This window comes from Dromiciops gliroides, chromosome 3 (genome assembly GCF_019393635.1).
Source record: "Dromiciops gliroides isolate mDroGli1 chromosome 3, mDroGli1.pri, whole genome shotgun sequence".
Lineage (NCBI taxonomy): Eukaryota > Metazoa > Chordata > Mammalia > Microbiotheria > Microbiotheriidae > Dromiciops > Dromiciops gliroides.
Genome location: NC_057863.1, coordinates 428,182,511 through 428,195,398, shown reverse-complemented (window position 1 = coordinate 428,195,398; position 12,888 = coordinate 428,182,511). Strand labels below are relative to the sequence as shown.

The 12,888-nt window shown below is 36.6% G+C and overlaps 1 protein-coding gene across 4 annotated transcripts in view; it reads right to left on the bottom strand.

Moving 5' to 3' along the window:
• The window catches only part of NCKAP1 (NCK associated protein 1), a 128,748-nt gene that overhangs the window by 87,262 nt on the left and 28,598 nt on the right, over positions 1-12,888 (bottom strand). The window lies entirely within an intron of this gene.

Sequence of the window (12,888 nt, the reverse complement as noted above, 5' to 3'; positions counted from 1 at the left end):
TCAGGATAGGCTATTATGTCTCTGCTCTTTTAAATCCTTAAATTTAAATATGAGAATGTTACCCAATCTGTTTAAGTTAACTAAACAATAGAACAGTCATAGCATGGAAGACTATTTGGGGAAAAAACAACTGATACACAGAATTTTTTAACTGATAAAGACCTAAAAGATTACCTAAAGGTAACAGACGTCCAAGGTGACACAGCAAGTTAATGTCCGAGCCTAAGATAGAACCCAGGTCTTCTGATTCCTAGGAATCCAGTCTTCACATTATATCATATTATCTGCTTATTTTATAAAGTTTTTTATTTTAAACAAAAAAATTAATAGTAAATCATAATCAATTATCATGATCAACAAGTGCTAAGTAACTGGGCACAGCACCAGGCCTTAATGATACAAAAATGTTTTGTCCTTCAAAGAAAATTAGCTCATGACAAATCAGTGACAAAGCAACTTTTTTTCTATTAATCCGAGATCTATACTAATATCACAGACTTTAAGAAAAAAGCACAGGTTTTTGTAAGCCAATTTTTGCTAGAGTATTTCAACAAAGAATGCAAGAAATATAAGAATGTAAGAGATTCACAATTTATTCCTCCAAGGAACACAAAAGAAAACAATTCAGTCATCATTTATTAATAGTCTTACTATGTGTGAGGTACTATGCTAGGTGCTGGAGATATAAGACAATTAAGATCTAAACCATACCTTCCAAGAACTGAAAATTTTACAGAAGATAGTCACACAAATAACCATGAGTCAAAATATGACAAGAGAAAAGAAGTTTGGGGTTTTTTTTAAGTACATTTTAGAAATTTGAGAGAGAGATCACTTGAAACTAAGAGGGAGGAAGGTGTTGGGTAGGGGAATATGCAAGTCAAACCTTGAAAAGGAAGGATTTCAACAGGAATAAGGTGAAAGGAAAGCAGTAGCTTATGAAAGTAAATGGGAGCAACTAGGTGGCGCTATGGATAGAGCACCAGCCCTGGATTCAGGAGGACCTGAGTTCAAATTCAGCCTCAGACATTTGACGCTTACTAGCTGTGTGACCCTGGGCAAGTCATCAAAAATAAATAAATAAATAAATAAAGTATGAAAGTAAATTAATTTTTCCCAAATGGAGGGAACAAAAAAAAAGAAAGAAAATAAAATGGGAAAGATTAGAATAAGTAGTTCATCCACTGAATGAAGGAATGAAATGAAAATTGGCTGAAAGAATGGGGGTGGGGGTGGGGAGAAGAATAAGCCCTTCCTATATGCAAAGCACTGTGCTAAGCACTAGAGATACAAACAGAAAAGATAGTCTCAGCTCTCAAGGAGTTTCATTCTAATGGGGGTGGGAGTGGGGGTGGGGGGACATTGAGAAAAACAAATGGAATATTGAAGCAGCAAGTCATATAGAAAGATTCCATGATCCTTGGGTATGGCAACAAAGAAGATGGTAATATCTCTTATTTAATATTATTACCTCTAATAAAACTATATCAGTTTCCAATGTTGATCATGCCAAGGACTTTGGTGACAGTAACTTTCTTTTCTGAGTTTTCAATATAGGTGGCTATAGCAGCTGCAAGAGCAATTACAAAGTTGTATCTACAAAGGGGCTGCTTTCCAGAATGAGGGCTATGGGCACTGGGCTAGAAGCACTACTTTTCGAAAGGCTTGTGGGCTCAGAATCCTGGTCTGTCTCTGTCAGGGTATGTGGGAACATATGGTAGCAGTGGTTTGACTTGTTTTCAAAGTGTTTTGTTGCCTCAGCTAGACTGGCCTGCCGGTCCTGTGAATGACATTTGGTGAAAATAGCTAGCCTCTTCTCCATATTAGTGAATTCGCGAATGATAAATATAAGGACTGGACAGAAAAAAGGACTGGTAGTCTAGAATAAACTTCTTAAACTGTGGGTCCCAACCCCATATGGGGTCGCATAACTGAACGTGAGGGTTGTGGCAAATTTGGCGATAGTAAAAGGTTATGTATGCCTATTTTATATATCTATATACCCAGAGTCTCATAAAAATTTTTTGAGTGAAAAGGGGTAGCGAGTAGAAGAAGTTTTAAGAAGCCCTGGTCTAGGGACTGCTGTTACTTACTCCCAGGGCTTGTATACTTTGCTGACTATTGGCATACTGTTCCATTAGCTGTTGCTGGTGGCAATGGGGAAGATGGACCCCTTCTTCACAATTACCTAAAATGAGGGCTACACAGAGTGCGGGCTCAAATAACATCCAGTAACTTTAGGACGCTGTCATTCCCAATGCTCTTGGATTCAGGATCCTGGGCAATCTCCACTAAAGTGGAAAGAGGGAAAATCGTGGTTGAGGTAGTAGTAGTGACTTGCCCTGTCTGGTGCAAGTCAGGAAAAGGAAAAAGATTATTCAAGTAGTGATATTCCGACAGAAAAGGATACATAAAGAACAAATTAAAGAAAATCAATTAGTAGTTTATTAGAGTAGTGGTAATGAAAGAGTAAATTATGTAAAAGTACAAATGAAAATGCAGGTACAAGAGTTGTCACAGAGCTAGAAACGATAGCATTAGAAAACAACTGGATGGGGCAGCTAGGTGGCACAGTGGATAGAGCACTGGCTCTGGAGTCAGGAGTACCTGAGTTCAAATCCGGCCTCAGACACTTAACACTTACTAGCTGTGTGACCCTGGGCAAGTCACTTAACCCCAATTGCCTCACTAAAAAAAAAAAAAAAGAAAAGAAAAAAAAAAAAGAAAGAAAGAAAACAACTGGATGATACTAAGGTTTCAGAAGCCTAGATTCATAGGATATTGGTGCCACTTTTGAGAGAAAAATCAACTCAGTTCTGACTACATAAAGTTTGAAGGGTGAAAGAGAAATATCCACATGGGAATATCCATTAGGTGGTAGGAAATATTAGACTAGCATCCTTCTGAGCAAAAGATATAGATAAGAACATTCACAATATAAAGGTCATGTTACACACACACAGTAGAAGACAACAAGGAAATGAGTAAGGAAAAAAAAGGAGCAGAATTCCTGAATAGTAAAGTTCTTAATGTATATGAACAAACAGTTCTCAAAATGCAAAGTATTACGGAAGAATACTGTAAGTAACTAATAAGAGAAATGAACATCAAAACGATTTTAAAATTTCACCTCACATTCAGCAAACTGGCAAAGATGACAAAAGATGAGAACTGGTCACATGTCAGAGGGATCATGCAAAGCTGGGAACACAAATGCATTACTGATGGGCCTATGCATTGATACACAAACATATTGGAAAGCAATCTGAAATAAAGTGACTAAAATTTCCATATCCTTTGATAAAGAAATTCTACTGATAAGTAGATATCCCAAGGAAGTTACTAACAAAAATAAAGGCTCCAAAGACACCAAATATTTACAACAGGACTTTTTGTAGTAGCAAAGTATAGGAAACAAAGCTAATGTACATCAACTCAAGTGTATGAAACTAAACAGTTCCATACAGCTTTACCAAAGTTGGCTTCTTTTTCTTTGAGAATAGCTCCTAGGAGTCACTGGTCCCTGGCCAAAGGTTTGGGGCCATACACCTCTGCTTCTAAGCACTGATCTCTCATAAAAACTGGCTAAGCAAAGAGTAATACATGAATATGATAGAATATTACTGTCCTGAAATTATGAAAATTATGAATAGAGAGACATATGGATATGAACTGAAGCAAAATGAAATAAGCAGATCCAGAAATCAATATTTTAAAATGACTTCAATAATTTAAATAAAAAGAACCACCACAAAAAGTCTGAATGTTGTTAAAAACAAACAGAGGCAGCTAGGTGGCACAGTGGATAGAGCAATAGCCCTGGATTCAGGAGGATCTGAGTTCAAATCCAACCTCAGTCACTTGACACTTACTAGCTGTATGACCCTGGGCAAGTCACTTAACCCCAATTGCCTCACACACAAAAAACAAAAACAAAACAACAAAAAAAACCCAAAACAAACAAAAATATACAAACCAAAACAAGAAGAAGCTTGGCCACAAATAAAGAGATATGAGAAGAAACATTCCTCTCCTCCCTCCAGCTTTGCATAGGATCAGGTCCATGGACATGGAACATAAAATGTTCCTAGACATGCTGATCAGTTTTGCTGAGGGGATATTCCCCCTTCTTTAAAAAAAAAAATTTGAAATTTTCATAAGGTATAAGTCTTGGGAAGGAGGGGAGAAAAGCAGGGGAAAATCTAAAACACATAAAGACAAAATATATCAACCAAAACCTACTTTTAAAAAAAGATAAGAGAGGGCAGCTAGGTGGCACAGTGGATAAAGCACCAGCCCTAGATTCAGGAGGACCTGAGTTCAAATCTGATCTCAGACACTTGACACTTACTAGCTGTGTGACCCGGGGCAAGTCACTTAAGCCTCATTGCCCTGCCCCCTCCCCCCAAAAAAGATGAGCCATTCTGGAGAGTGATTTGGAACTATGCACAAAGGGCTATAAAACTGTGCATACCCTTTGACCCAACAATACCACTACTAGGTCTGTATCCCAAAGAGATCAAGAAAAAAGAAAAAGGACCTACATGTACAAAAATATTTATAGCAGTTCTTTTTGTGGTGACAAAGAATTGGAAATTGAGGGGATGCTCATCAACTGCAGAATGGCTGAACAAGCTGTGGTTAAGAATATGATGGAATATTATTGTACTATAAAAAACAATGAGCAGGCAGATTTCAGAAAAACATGGAAAGACTTGTATGAACTGATGCTGAGTGAAGTAAGCAGAACTAGGAGAACATTGCACACAGTAAAAACAACACTGTGGAATGATCAACTATGACAGACTTAGCTCTTCTCAGCAATACAATGATCCAAAACAATTCCAAAAGACTCATGATGGAAAAAGCTATCCAGAGAAAGAACTATGGAGTCTGAATGCATATCAAGGCATACTATTTTCACTTTTCCGTTGTCTTTTTCTTTCTTGTGATTTTTTCCCTTTTGTTCTGATTCTTCTTTCACAACATGATTAATATGGAAATGTTTAACATGATTGTATCAGATTGCTGTCTTGTGGAGGAGGAAGGAAAGGGTCAGAGGAAGAAAAATTTCCAACTCAAAATCTTAAAAAAATGAATGTTGAAAACTACCTTTACATGTAATTGGGGAAAAATAAAATACCATTAAGAGAAAAAAGAAAGAAAAAATATATTTTTTAAAAGGGGGCTACTAATAGTGTCAGATGTAGATTAAGGAGACTACACTTGAAGCTTTTAACAAAGTTAATTGACCCAAAGATTAAGAGAGTTTAAATATTTGGATCCAGAAAACTTATTTGAGATTTTTAAATCTAGTTTAGCTCCTGAAAGACAATGAAAAGAAGCAAATTTAACAAAACTTTTGAAAAAGTTCAACCACCGAAAGGAAAGACCAAGATATCTTCAACTGAGTAACTTTATAACTACTCTGCTTCTGTAAACAATGGAAGTTATACCTAGGCCCTTAAAATGGGATATACTAAAAATTATCAAATTGTCTTAAAAGGAGAAAAAAATTCACTATCAGAATGCTGTGTTTCATGCTTGTCTCCTTCTCCTTCCACGCCTGCAGCCAGTTTTCTCTCACTGGTGACTTCCTCCAGAAACCTCCATTTTCATCCTTTTTTTCTCCAGACTTTGAGCCCACCCCCACTGTGCAAGTATCTCCCCACTTTAGATCCCTTTTATGTTTTCTTCCTTCATTAGACCATAAGCTATATGGGGGCAAGAATTGTCTTTTTGCTTGTAAATGAATTAAAAATTCATTCATTTCAATTAACTAGAATTCATATTCATTTGTATAGGCAAACTGCCTAAGTAAAGTACATTTTATTTTAAATATATTAACTGCTATCATTAATTAAAAGAAAGCATTTACACCAAACACCAAAATATTTAGAGCAACAGTTTCAGTGAGGGCAAAAAATTTAAAACAAAAAAAAGTCCATCATATGGTGATTGGTTAAGCAAACTGTGGTATATGAATATAATGGATATTAGTAGACTGTAAGAAATGGCAATTGTGACATAGAGAAGCATGAAATTATTTATATGAACTGTTGCAAAGTGAGGTAAGCAAAGAAAACAATAAGCACACCATCCCTGTGGACATATCCTTGACCTAATTCTACTTCTCCTAAATCAGAATGCCTCATCTCTTTCTATAATCTTCAATCTCTCCCTATCTCTTGGCTCCTTCCCACTAGCTATAAACACCCCCATCCTTATAAAGACCTGCATTTGAGCCTATTACACAAACTAGGTATCATTCTTTATCTTTCCTCCTTTTCTTTTCTACTCTCCTAGAAAAGGTGATCCACACAAAATGCCTCCATTTCCTCAATTCTAAACCCTCTGAATCTAGTTTCTAAAACTCAATCAAAATTCCTCTCTCCCAAGTCAGGAATGATCTCATCTGCCAAGTCTAACAGCTTTTTCTCAATCCTTATATTTTTTGACATCTCTGCAACCTTTGACATTGTTGTCCTCAACTCCTGGCAACTCTTAGATCTTTATGACACTGCTCTCTCCTATCTGACTGTTCAGACCCTGATGAAAATAAGTCCAGAAGCCAGGATCTAAGAGCCCTGGAAATTACAGTGCCACCCAGATAATAAGTAGTTCTTCCACCCAGTCTTCATAATCACCATCAAAGGGAACAACCCTTGAGGAAAAGGACTCTGCTATACCAACTGGCATACAACAGGAATACAACAAAGAAATACTCAACAAATGTCACTGTCAGATAGATGTTGTAGACCTGGAAAATAAAATTTTAGACACCAAAGTAATTGGAATTTGTCAAACAGTTCAAGATGAGAAAGAGAAATGGTTTTTATCAATGGAAAGGAGATTAAAGAAGATGCTTTACCATCTGCTTCACCACTCCACCCTAAGGACATTTCCATCTGACTTGCAACTGAAGAAACTTCAGTGTTGGTGTCTCTCCCAATTAGAATATTAACTCCTTCAAGGCAAGGAGTATCTTGCTTTTTCATTTGTATCCCCAGTTCTTGACCCAGTGCTTTGCACAGTAAGCACTTAATGTTTTTCTTTGATTTATCCATTATAATAACAAGACTGGCTATTACAAAACTACATTAATGTCAAACTGTGAATATATTTCAGTTTGACTACAAAGGTCTTTATTCTTGGGCAACAATGGAGTATATAGGCTGTCTATCTATCACTCTCAGTTCAAGACTGATCAACATTTTTCCCTCTCTGATCACACCACAAATTTGGAGAGTTGAAAGGGACCTCAGTGGAGATATAGTCCACCCCATACAAACAAAAAAAAATCTCCACTATAACATCCCTGACAAGGTTTTGCTTTAAGGCTTTTTAAGAAGCAGGAAGCCACAACTTCTCAATCATTACTTTTGGATTATCTTTAATATCATTTATGGTACGTAAGTATTGGTAACATCCTACAGCATATTTAACCCTATTGTGATCTCTCCATAATCCTTTGGGTGACTACAATTTTAATTCTTTGAAAACTGACATTTCACGTTTGACAACGATACAGCATCACTGGAAAACTACTTCAACACATCCACTATATAACAGATATGAGTACATCTATTAACAATGGAAACAACTTATCTATACCTGAAGATCCTGTGCAATTCCTGTCCATGTGCTCCAAACATGCCAGAGACTTCCTTTGGATCATTTCATGGATACCAATGGAGCAGAAGAACTGTATAGAGGCTCCATCTCTCCCTCTTGCTATTCCAACCCATTTTGCACTTGTACATTTCTCTAAATCTATATGCCACTTCTTCCATGATGCAGCCTGCTCACACTAGCCATATACTACCTCACTGCTCTTACAGTGATGTTAATATTAGTTCTTCAGAAATTCTGGTGTTTGAATCACTTGAAGCCATATAACACCAACAAAAAAAATGATGTTCAAAGATGGGCCTTTCTATCAGGGAGATGTTTGGAGCCATTAAAAGAACCACGTAATTTACCAAAATACATTGTAGCCTTTAATTCCTTCTGTTAAATTTTGGGTCCACTATCCATCCTATGTGTACCTGCTATAGAAAACTTTTTTGTAAAGATCTATCTATTTCTTCCTCCTGGTTTCTTCAAGAACAGACCATAGTCCATACATGTATATTTCATTCTCACACAAATGTTATAAAAATGGGAAAATTAAGTATCAGTAGTAAACCCCTAAATGATTTTTTTCCATTTACTAGGTATCAATCCCCTTCCAGATATCCTAAAGATATATTCCTCAATGCCTTTATTGTCATCAATGCTGAAAATAGTTGGCTATACAACATTTCTGTTCTATTTTTTAATCTGTTTTCTGTTTATTTTCAACTACTCTGAAAATGATCAGAGTTAATTGGGTCTCATGCCCAAGTTTACCACCACCAGTCTTTGTTATTTTGTAAAGTGATACTACTTGATCTTCACATCTTTAGTTTTGTATCCTGAACCATATTTTTCATCTATATTTTATTCTTTTATGACCAATTCTATTTTGAAAAATTAAGTTGTATATTTGTATATATTATATTTAAAGACCAGATGTCCCTATCTTGCCTAGCCTGGAAGTACAGCAGCTATTCATTAGGCCTGACCTCATTTCAATTCAGAACTCAAGCTCTGACCTGTGATTAGCTTTAGCCCAACTGCAATTCGGACCTGCCAGCTTCAGCCTACCTAGCAGCAGAAATTATTACAAGTGTGTACCAGTACACCTGGCCATAATTAGGGCATAAATTGACAGTTCAGAGGATCTACTCTAGTTCTTCATAGAATTTCCATAACTTTTCAACCTTTCCAACAACAGCTGGTGTGTATGCTTTCATTATCTTTGTGATCTTTCTGCTTATGACTATAGTGAGCACTATATGCCACGACCTATAAATTTGCAATTTTTTAGTGTTTCTTTTCTTTGATATTCTTTACTTTAAAAAAAAAAATCACATTTTAGTAATGTGCTATATCCAAAACAAGTAACTAGGTAATTCAAATAGCTGATAATCTCATTAACTAACTAGGATTGGGGGGGGGGGGGAAGGGGGGGGGGAAGGGGCAAGCCACACAAAAAACTGATCAATAAATCATTTTTTCTTTTCTAAACTACTTAACTTTAAAATACAACCACATGAAAATTAACAAGCTTTCAGATGAAAACCCTATTCAGGTCAAGATATTGAATTTTCTTTAGTCTTCCTGACTTTATTCCCAGACCTTTTGTTCTTTCCTGAGACTAAAGTTAACTTTAACTGAATTAAAATTCTAACAGTTTTTATTAGTTCCTTGGGTGAGCTGGAAATCCAGTTAAAAAAAATCAAGAAGGTGGACAGCAAAGAACAGCAAACAGAATTGAAGCATTTCCACCTTATCTTGTGTGGTTGGCTTATTTTTACACCTAGACTTCTGTGTATATGACAGCCACATGGTCCTCAAACCTACCAAGCATTTTCCCTCAGAAAGTCCTCCTACCTCCTTCCCCAGTAGAATAAACTCCTTGAAGTCTATGCCTGTTTTTGTCTTTTACTAATAGCATATTATATATGTCAGACACAGTAGGCATTTAATAAATGTCTACTGAATCAGAAAACCAACTGTTCCATGAAAATGGTTTTTGTTGCCTCTTGGTTCACAATGAAAATCACCTCCTTTCTTTGTACTTCCAAGAAAAATCTGAGTCATCATCCATCCATTTTGCTACAACTTCTTTATGTCTTCTTCTTTCATTTATAGCAATAATTTTGAAATTAAAATGCCCCATATATGCTAGTATATGAATAAGGATTGAGGTAAGGATGTTATTTATAGTCAATAGTTAATGTCTACAGATCTAAAAACATTAGCATTCATTCTCTACCCTAATTTCTACCATTCTGCACACTGTCACATAACAGGAAAGGTGCCACATTGGACAAAGGGCCGTTTTAAAATAATTCATTGCTTAGTATATAATCTATTCATGATATGCTTGCCATAATGGTTTGGTTCTTGGGCAGCTAATATATTCTGTGACAAGGACTACACCTGAAGTCTTTGCCAAACATAGGTCATGTTTATACTACAAAGCAGCAGCAATGCATTAGGACTTCTATAGAAGATTTCCAATTAAAAAAAAAAGTAAATTATTTTTATCTTCTACTTTGAGTCATCTGAAACATATTTATATATGTGTATGCATGCATGTTTGTATATGGTGTCCCAAAAGTCTCAGTGCAGCTTAAAGCTTTAATAACTTAAAATTATAATATATAAATATAGGCCAAACTGTATACAAACCAAACTGAGGCCTTAACCATTTTGTCTATTTAATTCTTTCCTTGAACGAAAATATTGCATACATTTTCCTTCCTAGGAAGGCTCCTTCCAATTGCCCAGCTTTACAACCTCACAGTCATCTTAGAAATTCTCACTCCTAGTAACCCCACATATGCAATGAGTAGCCAACTCTTTTCAATGCTAACACTAAAATATCTTTCCCATTGCCCCAGTCTCTCTATTCACATAGCCACCATCCTATTTCAAAGCACCCATCATCTCTCATTGTTTAAATATTGATCTGGAGTTTACACATACTTTAAAAATGTAAGCTCACTGGGGGCAGCTAGGTGGCACAGTGGATAAAGCCCTGGATTCAGCCTCAGACACTTGACACACTTACTAGCCGTGTGACCCTGGGCAAGTCACTTAACCCTCACTGCCCCACCAAAAAAAACCAAAAAACTGTAAGCTCACTGAATAAGTGTTGTTTCATTCTTTATACTTATACCCCTAACATCTAGCAAAGTGGCCAGTGCACAATAGCTTCTTAACAAATACTTCTGGGTTGTTGCTTTATAATTCCTCTAGCCAAGTTCCTTTAAGTACCGAATCACCTAAATGGCTCTTCCTAATATATTCCATTATCACCCACCCTATCATGTCCTTGTTACAAAATCTTTCCATGCCACTTCACAAACTACCCTATCAAGCAAGAAAAATCCCCATAAGAAGAGATTAGCAAATTAGCACAGAAAATGGACAGTGAAGAAACAAACAAATAAATAAAACCCACAACTATAAAAGAAACCTCCAGATTTCCTTGAGATGGCCTGGAAAAGGTCCTGATTGCAAAATAGAGATCCTAGGTACAAAGAATAGAGACCCAAAAAGCGACCCCTAATGCTCTCTACAGTAAGTGGGAAAAAAGGAAACAGAAAAAGCATGGTTCTTTTTCTTTTCCTTTCTTCAAATTTCAATCAATTTTTCTAAAGGTATTCCTACCAGTACCAGTGAAGCTAGATGATGATCACAGATAATAGTAACTAGCACTTATATAGCACTTTAAAGATTACAAAGTGCTTTACATTATTTCATTTGCTCCTCCTAATAATTCTATGAAGTGGATTTCATTATTTTCTCCATTTTACAGAGGGGAAAAAATACGGTCTAGATAAGATAACAGATTTGCCCAGGATCAAACACCTAGTAAGTGTCTGAGGCAGGATTCAAAACTCAGGTGTTTCTGGCTCCAAGTCCAGTGTTTATATCCATCATATTCATTTATTTAATGTTTTAAAATACAATGTCTTGGGGCAGCTAGATGGCGCAGTGGATAGAGCACCGGCCCTGGAGTCAGGAGTACCTGAGTTCAAATCTGGCCTCAGACACTTGACATTTACTAGCTGTGTGACCCTGGGCAAGTCACTTAACCCCAATTGCCTCACTAAAAACAAACAAACAAAAAAATACAATGTCTTAAATACAGTTTACATGTATATAATTTCATGAAGTTTTAACTTGTAAAATAAGGTTTCAGCACTGTTATCTATCCATTATTGCACTGTTCTACTTAATAAGGCTTTCGAATCTTCAGCATTGGTCCCTTACTCACCCCCTCCATTTTCCATGGACAATAATGCTTTGAATAATGTTTTCTTCCCCAAACACCACTTATCTCATCTATATTCAGGAAGTCTTCAATTTACAAAAAGGCTTTGTTCTGAAAGTTCATTTTAAGTCCTTTTTTTTAAAGCGCATATTTTCTTAAAATGTGGTGCCAATTAGGTTCCTGAGCTAGTCCTCAAAGCTAACCATCTTCCCCCATTGCCTCCAAGTATTAGCAAAAACAGTGCTATTTAAATTTTATTGCTGAGGGAGAAGGGATTTTTTATTAATAACTGCAGGAAGCCAAAGGCTTCTAGATGTGTTCATCAGAGGGAATAAAATTTCCATGAACTCACTGGACTCTTTCAATAATGTAACAAAGTACTGATTAAGCGAGATACTGAAGGGATTGGCAAAATGCAATTCTCTACCTCTTGTTTAGAGTTCTTTAAAAAACTGGGTTGAGGGGGCAGCTAGGTGGCACAGTGGATAAAGCACTGGCCCTGGATTCAGGAGGACCTGAGTTCAAATCCGACCTCAGACACTTAACACTTACTAGCTGTGTGACCCTGGGCAAATCATGTAACCCCAATTGCCTCAGCTTAAAAAAAAAAAAAAAGCTGGGTTGATCTGATATACCTCTATCCAGCATGTTTTCTTCATCTGTTCCTCTCCTAGTCTGGTCTTGATTCCATTTGTTGGTTTGGTTTGGTTTTTTAAATACCTTTCCTGGGGCAGCTAGGTGGTTCAGTGGATAGAGCACCGGCCCTGGATTCAGGAAGACCTGAGTTCAAATCCAGCCTCAGACACTTGACACTTACTAGCTGTGTGACCCTGGGCAAGTCACTTAAACCCCATTGCCCCGCCCCCCCCCCAAAAAGGATCTTGCAATGATTCTACTATTTTCTTATCTTGTTCTAATTATGTCATAATCCTTTCCCTGTTTAACGACATTTTAAATGCTTGCTCTTGGACTCTTGGTTTTAATACTATGCAATTCCAATCCAACTACCTGTCTAT